General features: G+C 44.3%; 1 protein-coding gene and 1 long non-coding RNA gene across 6 annotated transcripts in view; one reads left to right on the forward strand and one right to left on the reverse strand.

The window, feature by feature from the left end:
* Positions 1-4,103, reverse strand: part of DNAJC13 (DnaJ heat shock protein family (Hsp40) member C13) — a 101,080-nt gene extending 96,977 nt beyond the window's left edge. For all 5 annotated transcript variants that reach the window (XR_012638252.1, XM_074945552.1, XM_074945551.1 and 2 more), the window contains exon 1: positions 3,833-4,103. The gene's annotated coding sequence lies outside the window, so the exon portion shown is untranslated. The remainder of the gene's footprint in view (positions 1-3,832) is intronic.
* On the forward strand, positions 3,523-15,116 carry LOC141982952 (uncharacterized). The gene is made up of 3 exons (XR_012638253.1): positions 3,523-4,181; positions 10,980-11,053; positions 14,972-15,116. It is a non-coding gene; the product is annotated as an uncharacterized LOC141982952 (long non-coding RNA).
* Positions 15,117-15,510: the final 394 nt, after the last annotated feature.

Consider the following 15,510-nt stretch of genomic DNA (forward strand, 5'->3'; position numbering starts at 1 on the left):
TTGTTTAGGTTTTTATTTTAGAAAAAGAAGTCTGCTGATAACTCATCTATCTAATACTATTGTTAGAAACTAGGGCCCTGATCCTCCAAACACTCAAATGTAAGTACTTCACATTCCTGAGTAGTTCCACTGAATTCAATGGAAGAGTTCTCGAGCATAAATTACTCATGCACTTGAACTTGAACTAAATTTGAACCACCAGTGAAACTATTTTTTTTTGAACTCCCAAAAAGCCTATTTCTATGCTATTTCAATCTTTTGTATCTCAAAGTGACATGTTTGGTATTTGCATTACAGTAGCAAGTAGGGGCCTACTAAGATTGTACAGTGCCTACCACTGCAGGACCCCAAAGAATAAGATGGTGCTCTTCAAAAAGAGTATACAATCTAAATACACAAGTCAGAAACAGGGTGGGGAAAGGGCAACATACAAGCAGAGCCAATGGTGATGGTTTGCAGGTATCATACTTGTACAACAATTTTTTATTATGTAATTAATACTGGGGTGAGATTTATAAAGTGTACTGTAAGGCATGAGTGGGAGACAAGGGAAGACAGGAAGGGATTACCTAAAAGGAGTAACAAAAGAAGGGAGGCAAGACTGATCAGAGGATGGAGTAGAGAATGGAGACCAGCTGGAAAGAGGCTTAAGTGAAGAAACTGAGGGAGGGGATAGGAATAGGTTTTCTAAAAGGGTCTGTATAGTTGACCCTTGACTCGGTTTAAATTAGGAGAGTCAAAATACAGACTATGAGTTCATTCCAGGTAAACAGATGTTTGTCAAAAGATGTGGGCTGGAACCTTCTAAGTCCATCTCCTACCCTGCAAGGATTATTAAATACCTAAATCCAAATGAACAGTTTATGGTACCTTTCAAAGACACTGCTTAAAGCTATCTCTAAGTCATATAAACAAAGTGCTTTTGGTACTGAGCATTCTGCTTTTTAATGATGTTGGTTCCCTCTATACAATTATAAGAGACAAGGCTTTGAAAAGTAACAATTTCCCTTTCAGTCTCTCTTAAGAAATACCAGAAAATTTCAACCGTTTTGTCTAAACGCAAGCTTCATTTCAGACAAGTCTCTTAAGTATCATCCTAGCTACCATTCCCCTTTGTGCAACACTCCTTTCTCCCACTACTGTGCTGAATTATTTACTTTCAAAAAGTAAAACAAACCTATACTCCCACTGCACCTCTCAAGCAAGCGTTTACCACTTCATGTTTTTAAACAGCAGCCTGTTTCATTCACGAGTTGATGTTTAAAAAGAAATAAATCCAACTAGTTGAAAATCCCATATTGCTTGTCTCTTACTATATACTGTGGATTTTAAAAGTTACTGGTGCAGCCCAAAATTCTTTCATGAAAAATTAGTGAAACAAGATCAAAATATTTTGGGGTATAATTCATATTTGGAAAAAGGAAAACTAGATACAAAATGGTGAGACTATCAAACATCAGTTAAATATGATCTTAAATAGATATTTATGAATAATGACTATTACAAATTTAGTTGTTTGGGGGCAGGAAGAAGACTGCAGTGTGGATTTTTTTTTATTTAAGAGGCGGTATAGAGTTGTGAATTTTCCAATAATTAATTTAAGTTGTAGTGATACATTCCAAAATTTGCTTAAATGTTTCAGATGTTTTAACTAACATCTATACAGGCCTCATAAATTAAGCCTTTGTTACTATGAAGTTATTCATTTATACATATTAGAAATTAAGGTTTATAGAAGAGTATTGATTAAGATTTATGGATGAACTTACTAAAGTGAGATCTGAAGTTTTTTTAAAGTGATTCTCATCAGATCTCCTGCTTAGTTTGATATCACTAATGTCAAATCTGAAATTCTGACCATTAAGAAGAACTGTTCCTGAAATGCCAAGAGTTTAAACATTCTGAAGATACTTGTCTCAGGGATTGAATCATGAAGTAAGTACATGGAAAGTATAACCCTAGACCATTCAGAGGGACCAGTCAAACATACATACTTGATTTATTGGTTTTTAAAACTAAGCTGCTTTATGGAGACTGTAAGGAGAATGAGCAGCAGCAGCAGCGAAGAAACAAAATAATTTGGAAAAATGTTCATAGGTTATGTGGGGAAAGAGTTTAGTTTATGAATCTTTAGGCATTATCTTTCCATTTGCAGCAAGTTGTTGAACATGATTTATCAAAGAAGTTTCAGTGTTCACCCAAATGTATTACTGATGTTGTGGTTTAGCATTTGGCCCCCTACAGCAAACACAGATTAGACCAAGCTTCAAGTTAATGAACTCACCTGGGCTAAAACCCAGTATACTTTTTAAAATTATTTTTAGAAATGAGCACTGGCAAAATGCTGCTACTAAATGAAGTAGTGGTTAAACAGATAGCGAGAGCAATAGCTCCTCACATCCCCTCAATTTGAAATTCATGGGTGAAACCAGAATCACTCATGCTCCCCACCCCCTACACTTCACACTGAACACAGATACCACCACCACAAACCAAAACAAATAATTTATTCCCAAAACTTAAATCTTTCCTAAAAATAAACTGAAGCAGAGACTCAACATTTACAAGACTGAAGAAGGGAAACAGGAAAACAGACTTCCTGAAATAATCATTAACACCAAGAAGAGAAACATTTACGCAATTTTATCTTCTCAGACTTGCTGACAAAAGTCTAATTCATGTGCAAAGAAGAGGGGAGGGGCACAAAGGAGATGTCTTTCAGATTAATCTTCAAGCAGTATTTGTAGTTCCCTCAAATGATGGAGAATTTAGTTGTGTATGGAGATTTTATTTAGTCTCAATTCCCATCATTTCACATCCCCTAGACGAATTTTTTCCCTGAAATTGAGCGCAACAGTTCCTAAGACCAAGAGCAAATTCTCCCCCTCCATCTACAGTTCACAGTGGAAAAGCTGAACAAACTTAAGTCACATTTAAAGGCAGATGACCTGGAACATTTGATGTAGGAACAGATGCAACCGCATCAGGATTGAAGGGAGAACGCACATTTCTGGGTAGATCATATGAACTAAATTACATTCCTCTAGTCTGTTCTTTTCAGAGCTACTGCTGAAGCCTGAAGTCCAGTTTCCCGTTAAGGACAGAGACCCCCCACACCAATAAGTGACCCACCCTCAAGTTATTTCTAGAGTGCACCATGGTGTCCAAAGATTTTGATCTTGCAGTGGTGGGAGAGGGAAAGAGATAAATGGTAAAAATAAACATTAAGAGTGGTTATTAGTCTCCCCTGAAGAAGATGATGCAGATTTTGCCAAGCATCCACTAACTCCTCTCCTCGGGGAGGAAACTGATTCAGCCAACACAAGGAGGCGCAGATTTTGCTGTGTGTGTTTCCTTTTTCCAGGCATCAGGGGAGACGGTAAGTTGGGGAGGAGTTTTTGGCAAGCGTCACAGCCTCTTTCGGGGGGGGGGGGGGGAGAGAAGAGGAGGAGGAAGAAAGAGGATTTTGCTAGGTGTATGACAGGCTCCCCAGTGCCATCCTCCTCCAGGTGATGCAGGAGGTGTGTATGAGCCTCCTCTATGCCACCCCCCTCCAAATGGGGCAGGAGGAGAGAGGTATGTCATACCCCGCTGGAGCGGGGGTATGACAGCCTCCCCCGGGGCAGGGAGGAGTGGATACCCGGTGAGTGTGTGTGACAGGAGGGAGTCGGTGCCCGGGGTCGGTGGGGGGTGTCACAGCCTCCCTGGCCGTTCCCGAGCTGCCGGCAGCGCACGGAGCATTGACCCACACACGCTCCGAGCGAGCCAGGCGCGGGCCGGACACCCCGGGATCCCGCTGCTCCACGCAGGCGCTGAGACCCGAGGGATTTACCTGGCCGAAGAGCTGCGCTGCCCGGACTCCCCCAGCCTGGCTGCCGCCCGGCCGCAACCAGCACTGAAGATAACGGCGGCGGGCAGACCCGGAAGCTGCTGCTGTCGCCGAGCGCAGCGCCTAGGTTGCCGGTGCTGCGCCCCGTTTCTCTGAACCCCTCAGAGTCTCGCGCTGGAGGCCGCCATTTTCACTCCGGCAGCGAAACGCCTTCTATGCGCAAGCACAGTCAGCTCCCACACTATCACGAGACCCTATCAGCTGACTCTCGCCGTCCCTTTTCCCGTCGCGAAACCGCCCCTCCCTCACCAAGCAGTCGCCTGCGTGCGCATGCGCAAATCGGAGAGCAGCGGTGAGTGGACAGGGCACAGAGAGGTTGGGGGAGGGCTCAGTGAGTGGGTGGGGCACAGGGGGAGGGGCTGGAGAGGGCTCCGTGAGTGGGCGGGGCACATGGGGGATGGGGAGGAGTCAGTGAGTGGGCGGGGCACAGAGGGGAGGGGCTGGGGAGGGCTCAGTGAGTGGGTGGGGCACAAAGGGTTGGGGCTGGCCAGGGCTCAGTGTGAGGGCAGGACACAGGGGAAGGGCTGGGAGAGGGGTCAGTGAGTGGGTGGGGCACAGAGGGAAGGGGCTGGAGAAGCGAGGGAGGTTCGGTGGCGGGGAGCAGAACTGGGCAGGGTCGGAGAAGGAGGCTGTGAGAACTGGAAGGGGATACGGTTATGGGTGGATTGGGGAGGACCTTTGGGGGTGAGGATGGTGTGGGCGGGTGGAAGGTTGGGTCTGTAAAATCAGTTCATAGTTACACAGAAGCTAAATGGAAGATGTCCATGTGCATTATTTCTTAGATCTCCATGTGTTTTAATCCAACTGTATGATTTTTGGGAGTGTGATTGTTGATTTGTGACTGCTTGGGGTGAGGCCTCAAACATTGACATGCCCACAATAATCATGGCTCCCTCCATTTTTCACACCCTGTCCTTTACCACATTTCAGTTTATGGGCCTGACCGAGCAATCTGTACTTCTGTTGAGTTCAGTTTATGTTTTTCATAAATAAGAGCTGCCAGGTTGTGTCATAGTTACATACAGCACCATCAAAATGCAGACACCTGAGAGTGGTGGATTGCACTCAACCAATGCAAGGCACGCTGCAAAATCAACAGTCCATCAGACGGAAGCAACTTTTTGATTATCTATGTCAGTTTTTTTAGGAAGACGGAGTAGAAAGTAATAAAAATATTAATATAGTTAACCCTAAAATTAATGTTAACCCTGAGGGCTCATTGAAATTATACAGGCTGCCAGCTGAGGTTGGGGGTGAGTATAGCAGCCGGGGTGAAAGTAACTTAAAGGACTTACCGGTATACTGGAGTCCTGAGCAGGGGGCGTGGCCTCAACCAGCGCCCCAGGCCCTTTAAATCACCCCCGGAGCTACCAGCTGCAGAGGCGGCTGGGAGCCTCGGGGCTCAGGGGCGATTTAAAAGGCCCGGGGCTCTGGCCGCCGCAACCACAGCGGAGCTCTGGGCCCTTTAAATTGCTGACGGAGTCCTAGGGACTCCCGGCTGCCACCGTTACCCTGGGGCTCAGGCGGCGATTTAAAGGGCCTGGGGCTCCACTGCGGTAGCAGTGGCCAGGAGCCCCTAGCCCTTTAAATCACTCCCGGAGCCCTGCCGCCACTACCCCGGGGCTCCAGCAGCAGGGCTCGGGCGGCGCTTTAAAGGGCCCGGGGCTCCGGTCGCTGCGGGGAGCCCTGGGCCCTTTAAATCACTGCTGGAGCGCTGCCGCCGCTACCCCAGGGGTCCAGCAGCGGGGCTCGGGAAGTGATTTAAAAGGCCCGGGGCTCTGGATGCTGCAGGGAGCCCCAGGCCCTTTAAGTCGCCAGCCTGGGGAAGCCGGTCCGGCACGGCGTACCGGCTCTTGCCGGTATGCCCCATCGGACTGTACTGGCTTACTTTCACTTCTGATAAAAAGAAAAGGAGTACTTGTGGCACCTTAGAGACTAACCAATTTATTTGAGCATAAGCTTTCGTGAGCTATCACAAAAGCTTATGCTCAAATAAATTGGTTAGTCTCTAAGGTGCCACAAGTACTCCTTTTCTTTTTGCAAACACAGACTAACACGGCTGTTACTCTGAAACCTTTCACTTCTGATAGCAGCTGAGGATGGTTGTGGTATAAGAATGCACCAGACATGCCCTCCCTCCATCATCTGCTTTCCACATGCTGTCCCTGGAATACAGTGGTGCTGGAACAGTTTTAGAGTGGGGCTGCTGAGCTGCAACTCCCTTACCCCGTCCACATCCCTCAGTGTCCCCTAAAGCTGAGTCCAGGAGCAGGGCCATGGCTTCGGGAGGGGGGGACACGGACGGGGTAAGGGGGCCCAGGCTGGGGCCACAGCTGGGGGCGGGTGCAGAACCCTGGGCCAGGGCCAGGAGCGGAGCCCTGGGTGTGGGGTCAGAAGCGGAGCCCCGGCTGTGGGGCCGACAGCCAGGACCCCACATGCAGGCTGGGAGCTGAGTCCCAGGCACAGAGCTGGCAGCCAAGTCCCGGAGCCAGCAGTCGGGACCCCGGCCTCAGGGCCAGCAGCCAGGACCCAGGGTGCAGGACTGGCAGCTGGTATCCTGGGCAGCAGCCAGGCACAGGGCCAGCAGCCGGGACCCCACACAAAACCTGGGGATGTTGCAGTATCCCCTGCACTCCTACTTCCCATGCCTGTGCTAGAATATGATGTAGGAGCTCTGTGGAGCCTGCTGTATGAATCAAAGGATTCCTCTGTGATGAGGTGATTTTCCCATAGTCGTCTACACCAGCTTTAGGGCAGCATTGCAGTAGTGTCCCTAATATAACTGAGGACAGAGGTAAAAGTTTTTGAAAAAACTTTGAATTCGAGTGTTTGTCCTTATATTGCATTCCCTTAGTAACACTGTTTTTTAAAGCAGCTGATGAAAAGTGCCATATAAGAGCTAGGTTTATTTATTTATTGAATGTTCTCGAGTAGACTTTGGATGTATTAGTCTAGTAACATTGATAAAACCCCCTAAAATAATGGGATCTAGTTTCCATTTTCTACTATCCTTGTCCTTGTCATATACAGTATTCATCATGTCCCATAATTGGGTAAAACATTTTAAATGACCAAGTATTCTTATTATTCAAAGTAGCAGTCAGAAAAATGTGGACCACCATTATGAAATAGTGCTAATGGGAAGATGGTATCACTTTGGTGAAATTGATGGATAACTTGTAGTCACAGAAGTTTGAAAAAGTTAAAATAGAACTCACTGTTCTGTTATTACATTGGAAATTCCAAGGGTCTAATTGCAGGAGGAAATGGTGAGGACCGGAAAAGTTGTACATTCTAATACATATTACTCATGATACAACATACTTTTGGTTTTTCCCCCCTAGTATTTGCTGTTTATGTATAGAAGGTAAAAACACAGTAGATGAGGAGTTCTTTTGTAAAATGTTTATTGCTGGACACCAAAAATTGACTAATAAGTAATACAATTACATTAATAAACGGTTGTAAACATTAAAACTAGGAGCTAATTCCAGAAACCAATTTTTTTTCCTATAGGTTTTATCAAGCAGGACTGATAAACATATCTATTCAGATTAAACTAATATTTCAGTATTAAAAAGCTAGGTGACCTTCCAATATTAAAGTTTGTGGTTTAAGTAATTCAAAAATAAACCAGTAAAGAAAACATCAGGGTTAATTCCTGGTTCCACTGAAGTTAATGAGAGTTTTGCTCTTGACTTCAGTGGGGCCAGATTTTCCTGGAGTCAGAAACAGAGTATGAAACCATTTTTCATTTATACAAAAATTGGAATTTTAAAGCAGTAAAATGTCTTTTGGTATCTTTTTCAAGGCTAAAATTCTTGGTAACCTCAATCTGCTTTGGAGAAATGCACCTGTCTTCATTACTTCCAGATCTTTCATCTGAAAAATTATTTCAAATGTCAATCTGACCTTGTCAGATCAAATACTATCTTGTGCACAAGAGTCAGGCTACCTCCAGTCTAGCAAACAAGGTCTCTCATTACCATCCAATTACTGGAATCCGGAAGGAATGAAGATCTCCAATCTACTACTAAATAATTAACACTACAGCAAACTATTTCTGTGATCAGCACCTAATCTAAAGGGTTGTGCATATTTTTTTAATCTAAATTCTAAATTTTGTAGTCTAATCTAAATTCTTCAGATATGTTACAGTACCTTGATACAACAGAGAACCAATGCACTGTATATATGCAACAAGAACAATAAGGTATCTTGACCATTTAAATACAATCCACAATAGCAGGGTTCCGTTTTTGTAAAGCACATTTACTGAGATTCACAACAATCACAAAGGACCAGATTCTGCCTAGCATGGATACAAGTGTGCAGGGTAAAGTGGGCAAAAAGAGCCTCTGCCCTTGCACTATCTGTGAAGGTTGGGCAGAATTACACTCCAGTACTGTGGGGTGGCAGAGTCTCCTCCAGCTTATCTTGTGGGTTCAGTGTGCCCCGAATAAAGCTGAGAGGAGGTGGAGCCGTAGTTTCACCTCCCTCCTCACTGCACAGCAGAGCCAACCAACAGGGTGGGGGGTAGCTGCACCCTACAAAGGCATACAGCAGAAGCTACACATGGGGTAGAATGTCATTGTTCTCCATGTTCTGAGGGGTTCTGAGTTTTTGCATTAGTCCATAATATGGGTTGTGCCTAAATGGCACAATCTAGCCCAGTATTAGTAATGCTAAAATAACTATATAAGGTCATGCTTTTAAAAATGGCCTCCATTTTTGTCCCTGCATTTGAATATGTAGAATAAAATAGATGGTTAAGGGGAGATATTCAAAGGCACAAAGTGGAGGTAAGTGTCAAATGCCAAGTGAAAGTCAACAGGAGGTTGTACTCCCCTCTGTACCTTTGACAATCTCCCTCCTAAATCCTATCACTTGTGCCCACAGAATGCAGATGCAGATTTGCAGATGCAAAAATAGAGATTGGGTTGCCACAAAATTTTAGGGGCTAAATATCTTAAACATCTCAAATATCCATCTCATGGGAGGGGGGGGTGGGATTTTTTCTCTTGTAAAGAGCAGAACCGACTGATCCTCTCCCTGTTAAAGGAGAATACAGCTAAGAGAGAATGGAGTGTATATTCCAGTCTTGTTTAGTTTATTGATCTGTTGGTTGCCTTTGATCATGCTCAGAGTGAGAGTACTATGTGCCTTGCAAAGATTATTGCACGGAGCTAAAAAAAAGAAAACTGCATGCAATATGAAGTTTTTACCTAAAATAAAATGTTTTAATGCATCACTCTTTCCAGCCTCCTCTGAAGTCATGATCCAGTCAATATAGTACTCCAGAATGTATTCAGTTTTACCAAACTAATCCTCATATTTATACCAAATTGTCTCAAATTACTTATGTACCATCCAGGCTGAACTATATAAGAAACCTTTTTAGTATGATTAGCTATCTATCCATCATATTTTGAGGGCATATTCTACAAGTACTCCATCCATCTTACAGAACAAATGTTTTATTAGCCCTGTTACAGTATACAAGTGTTTTCCTTCAGATTTTCCTAATGTTAGTAATATTCATATGCTTGTGTTCTCCTGATTTCTATATATAAATTTATCAGTTTAAAATGTTGTCCTCATTTCAGTTTAGTATTTGGTATCAAGTTTGCTTGGATGCTGTGACTGAGAAGTTTTCACAGATTGTATCCAGTGCAAGTGCTGCTGCTAAACTTATTTCATTATGTGCTCTTTCCTTTTTTGTTCTGTTTGAGCCATGCTGTTAGCACGCAAAGAATGAGCAAGCAGCTTCTGACTAGAAATGGAGACTGACTTACGGTCTAAGCCTCAGAGGTAGTTCTTCCAACGACGGTTGAGTCACCAATGGAGGAAGCTAGAAAAGCATCCACTGTGGCTGTGTATACTAATCCCTTTCTGTGTTTAAGCAGAGGACCTCACTAACTGTTACTGTCAGATGGGCACCTTCCCTGGCTGTTAAATTAACACACAACATTAACTTAAAATACTAAAACAATAAATTAAATCCCTTGGCCTTAGATTTTCATAATGGCATTTGCTTGAACAATAGCTGCTATGAGCGTCATTAGCTCTGATCCTGCAAGTGGACCTTTGCAAGTGCAATGGATGAAAGCCATAGGGCTCCATGCAGGGGTAAAAATTCACCCACACTGATATGACTATATAATTATAGCCGTAGTTTGGAATATTGAGAATCCATGTGCCAAATTCTTCATTCATGTAGGCCTAGTGCCTTAGATCCAAATTCAGCCTATCTGGATGGTAGAATTTGGTGGTACAATGGTCTGGGTTTCCTGGAGGGATCATAGAGTGCTTTATGGCCAGGAAAGGAGTCATTAGCACTGTGTGATCAGGTAATCTGAGTGAACAGTACAAAAGCCTGAAAGTTTGATTGGAAGTCATTAAACTGATAGCTAACTATAACAGTTTTGAGGGAAGCAGAAAAAGCACAGAGAGGAGGCTTAATAACCCTCAGGGGTTTTGAAAATGCTTAAATCAACCACAAAGGATATGTCTGCACTGCAATAAAACACCCATGGATGTCCTGTGTCAGCTGACTCAGGCTCACAGTGCTCAGGCTGCAGGGGTGTGATACTGTAGTGTAGACATTTGGGCTTGGGAACCCTCTCTCCTTGTGGGGTTGTACGGGGAGACTTTGGCAAACCAGTAAAGTGCCTGAAACCACTATGGCTTATTGCTAAAAGCAGCCAAGTCGGCAGGCTGTAAATTGGCCAAGTCAGCAGGCTTAGCTTAAGGCAGGAGGGGACGGGGATCTTTGGGTGCCACGGAGAGGGCAGCTTGACTCCGCGTCCTTCCTGATAAGAATTGTGTTGAAGTGGCTGATACATGCATTTTAGAAGAGCAGGATGTGCCCCAGGAATGTCTACTGGGGGCCTCAAAGCCGCAAACTCTGGAAAAACCCACATCTGGTTAACCAATAATCAGAAAGAACCTCTTGCTTGACTATTGAAACTGCTTACTTAACAAGTTTTCTTTAAGGGACATGTCATTCTATTACTAAAATATAAATAAGGGGGAAAAGTTTGAGGTAGTTGGACTCTTTTTGGACTCTCCCTCTTGATACATCTTGCAGTCCCCACCGGCAGACGGAAGATTTGGCCACCGGAAGCCTGCCGCTGTGCCACTCGAGAGCCACACTCAGCTTTGGTAATTATCAAGGGTTGGTGGTGTTTTACTAACCTGTTGGGGACATGTATATAAGTGCTTGAGAGTAAGTAAAGTTTAGCTTTAAGTGAAAGCACTCTTGTGTTGTCCTGTTTGTGCCAGCCATCTATCGGTCGGATGTCCATGTCTCCCCTGATTTATTTCCTGACACCACCTCGCACAGAGTAAAAGTTACCAAGAGCTTTGGGTTGAAAGAACCCCGGGTAACAGGGTCCCAGAGTCCAGGCTCCAGCACAACCATCTACACGGCAAATGTATAGCCCTGCAGTCTGAGCCCCGTGAACCTGAGTCAGCTGACACCGGCCTGCCGCGAGCGTTTTATTACAGTGTAGACATACCCAAACTGGCCCGTAAACTGGCCATATGAGTCACCCTGGGGTCCATTGCTATGGATACTAGGGAAGTCATGAGATATTCTACTGAGTGGGACCAAGCAGATTCAGTCCTGAGAATGAAATAGGGACATTGCTAACCTCAGGATGAAAGAGTTTTTGATTTTTACTTAATCTGTATTTCAAGAGCCTTACTGCCTACCCTGTGATGTTTGTTTTAATGTTAGATATTAAACTCTGTGTTTTAATTTTATTTCCATTGATTCTCTGACTCTCTTCCCTATTTTTTAAAGCTAAATCAGTATTGGTCTGTTCTGGAGTTATTGAGGTGAGCTGGCCCATGGAGGGTGAGGTGTGATGAGCTGTTCACCCCCACACTAGCCCTGAAGAAATTAATGTAGGCTAAGAAGGGGGCTAATTAAGCAGACAGGTCACAGCTGAGGGGAATCGGGTAGCTTAAGTAATCACCTGGCTGAATAATGAGGGAGCCCAGATGAGGAGGAACAGCTGGGCTGAGTTTATAAAGACAGGAAGTTGGCTGCAGGGAAGTAGTCTGTTGTTACTTGCTAGGAGAAGGGATGTCTGATTGAGGGTTCTTGGGCCAAAGTAGCCCCTTGGAGGAGAGAGCTTTGGGGCTGGCAAACCCAGAGAAGCGGGGGAGCTTGCTGCTCAGTAAGGCAGCTAAGGTCCAGAATGCAAAAGACCTTAGCTGCTGATTTAGAGGGTCCCTGGGTAGAGGGTAGGCCAAGGTTCCCTTACTAGCCAGTGGGGAAGTGGTACTAGCTTGGTAGTGAATAAGAAGACTGCCTGAGTCCATTTGTAAGAAGACGCTCTGATACCCTGGAAGGGAAGGACACGTAACTTGGCCGGAGGACTAAGCCATGAACACAAAAGAGCTTGCCTTGCTCAGAGCCAGAAAGAGGAAACAGGGCAGATGGCGAGAGGCGGAAAAGAAGTGTCTGACCTAGAATCAGCTAATCTCCAGAGCAACCAGGAGAAGGCACACTGGAGGTGTGCAGACCCCATGACAGAAGGATTGTCTAAGCTTAGGTTCTTGGTCAACAACACAAAGCAGGGGCTGTCAGCATTCTGGCTGTGGTACAGTGATTAGAGCAGTGGTTCTAAAACTTTTTTTTTCCACAGACCACTTGAAAATTGCTGAGGGTCTTGGCGGACCACTTAATGATCTTTCCAAATTTTGTTTGTACCGTTAGCTAACTATTGTAAAGCGCTTTGGATAAAAGCGCTATATAAACAAAACGTTAATCATTTTTTGTTCTACAAATAAAAGCACACAACGCATATTTTCATATCAGTAGTCTTACCTTTCTAATGTGATGGATGTGCCCTCTCTTCCCCCACTGCAGCAGCCCCCGAGCTGAGGCTGGGAAGGAGTGGGGAGGTCTTTCCCCTGCTACAGAGCTGAGGCTGGGAAGGACGGGGGGGGGGGGGTCTTTCCCCAGCTGCTACAGAGCTGAGGCTGGGGAAACTTGCCTCTTTCTCTGGCTGCTGCAGCCCTGCACATCCCAAATTTCCCCCTCATAGCCACCACCTCAAATGTGCATCTTCTTCAGGGCCCAGGCACCTAATTAATGGAGCCATGCCTGTGCGGCTCCACGAATTAGGTGGATGGCCCTTCATTCTCTCGTGTGCGGCCACCCAGGTGCCCACCTTAGAGGGAACTATCCACGGAGCTCATGGACCTCTGGTGGTCCATGGACCACAGTTTGAGAGCCTCTGGATTAGAGCAAGGGAAAAGACCAAGGAAGAGAGCTGAGTTCTGAGCAGTAAAGGAGATGAGTTATCTGGGTCTGTTTGGGCAACATACCCCCTGTATCTAAATGATCACTATGCCCACATTGACAAAGACATCAAATGACATGTGATGTCAATTTTATCCAGTTTCATACTTTATTAAACTTTCAGATGCAACTGAACAGGCTACTTGTACATAATTAAACACTATATTATTCTGTTCACAATTACATCATGAACCCCAGAGTAGAGCACTGAATGGCAGGAGTTTGCACACAAGGTAGAGCTGCTCTATAAAGTATTGAAATTATTAGTTACAAAAACACATTCTAATTAAAAGTACTGTACTTTACACAGTTGTAACCAGCCTACCTCTCTACTAGCAGATGGAACAAGTGTATAAAGTTATACAACATTCACCCCCCCTTCCCCTACTACAGTTACTGGCACAAAGAAGTCAATAGTTTTCTTTTGCTGTCCAGGGGCATCTGCAGAAGCAGACGATACAAATTATAAAATGAGCATCAGTGAGTATCATTTAGAGACTTTCCCCTTTCAGTAACAAGAGGAAGTACAGCTATGCACACTTCTATATTCTTGCAGTTTGGCAAAGCAAAGATTCCTTCCTTGTTCTCTGTAGTCTCACCTCCATTCTCCTCCCGTTGTATTTCTGCAGCTCGTGCTTTAGGACCCTGTGAGGTAGGAGGGTCTACATCACAATTAAACAGCTCCTAAGTCTGAGCCAGAGTCAGCTGGCACAGGCCAGCTGTGGGTGTCTAATTACAGTGTAGACATGTCTGAATCTTATGTCTGAATCTTTGAGCTCCTCCTGGCCAATTTCACTGTGTTGCAGATATGCAAGCATATTAAACTCTTATGTATCCACCCTGTGGGAAGAATTTCTTCATCTCAGTTGTTTTTATCAAGTGACTGGCCCATGAACTCACATTTCACAGGAACAGTTTGCAATGCATGACTGTGAAAGAGCACAGCAGACAGTAATAATCATGTGAAATGCACTGAGTAAGTTAATCTTACATCCAGCATCCATTTCAGGCAGCAGATATCCATGTTTATCTCCCCCCCCCCCACACACCCATTTTGCTTTGCAAAAAGTGAATGCAGAGGTTTAAGAATGCTTGCACTAAACCCCAGTGTAAAGGATGTTCCTGGCTTTTTTCCATATGTGGAAAGAAGCAATGTTTTTGACTGGCAAATAACAGGCACAACACTTTTGTCTTTCAAGACTGAAATCTGTGTTACATATTAATCCAGTAAAACCCAGCTGCAGCCATCCACACATTTCCATTGCCTTTGTATTCAATAGGTACAGTATGTTATGAATTCCATGAAAACAATGGAGATAATGGAGATTTTCCCATAGCAAAAATATATCTTTTCCACTGGAGTCTGGCGATTGTTTTATTTCTTTCTTCCATCACCACCTCAGGTCAGGAAAGTCTTTAAAAGTTATCATCCCCTTTTTGATACAGCCCAGCCCCATCATCACTCTAGGTGTGTTCTTTGTTGTTCTCCCACAGAGGGAGAGGTAAAAATCTGAGTTTTGCAGGCCCTGAATGCACTGAAGTCTGGGTCCTTTTCCTTTTCATAAAATTGTTTGGTTGCTCTGCAGACTAATTTACCCCTTTCTGCTACAGGATTACTAGCTCCCTGGACTAGCAGCAGACCACATAGAGATATGACTGCTCAACTTAATACCATCTGATCTTTTTCCATCTCCTTATCTTGTTTCTGCTTGTAGTCTAAATTCCAACAGGACAACTTGTCACTCAGTATTTGTCTTCCTTTTCAGGAGCTTGGAGAGTATACACTGAGGAACTTTGAACTATTCACTCAGTTGCCCTGGCATCTTGTTAGCATTTTTTCCAATACGCTGCAAGATCTCTACATTATTGCACAATGGAAGTACTGAACATCGTCGAGCTGAATATTTTAGCATGAGAAGAGCGAGTGAGAGAACCACACTGGCCTTGCTGACTTAGCTACTTAGAGCATAATCCTTATGACCTGAGGCCAGCTGATCCTTAACTGCAAAGCTTTATATACATAAGCAGCAGGATTGGATTTACAGAAATGTACTTGCAAACCGTGATGACTGAATCTGAATTTTCTTGTAGATGTATAAAATTAAATATTTTGATACATCTTGTAAAGAAATTGCAGAGCCTTGTACTTATTTTCCCTCTTTTCTTATATAGAGATTGACAGCTATTAGATTTCTGAATATACTTTTTTTTCCTGTGACCAGCTTTGGAACATTGGGTTTTTTCAAATGGCCGTGTAGGGACACTAATGGATGTTACAGAAACTTAGAGTGATGACTCAGCACCT

Source organism: Natator depressus, chromosome 2 (assembly GCF_965152275.1).
Source record: "Natator depressus isolate rNatDep1 chromosome 2, rNatDep2.hap1, whole genome shotgun sequence".
In the NCBI taxonomy this organism is placed as follows: Eukaryota; Metazoa; Chordata; order Testudines; family Cheloniidae; genus Natator; species Natator depressus.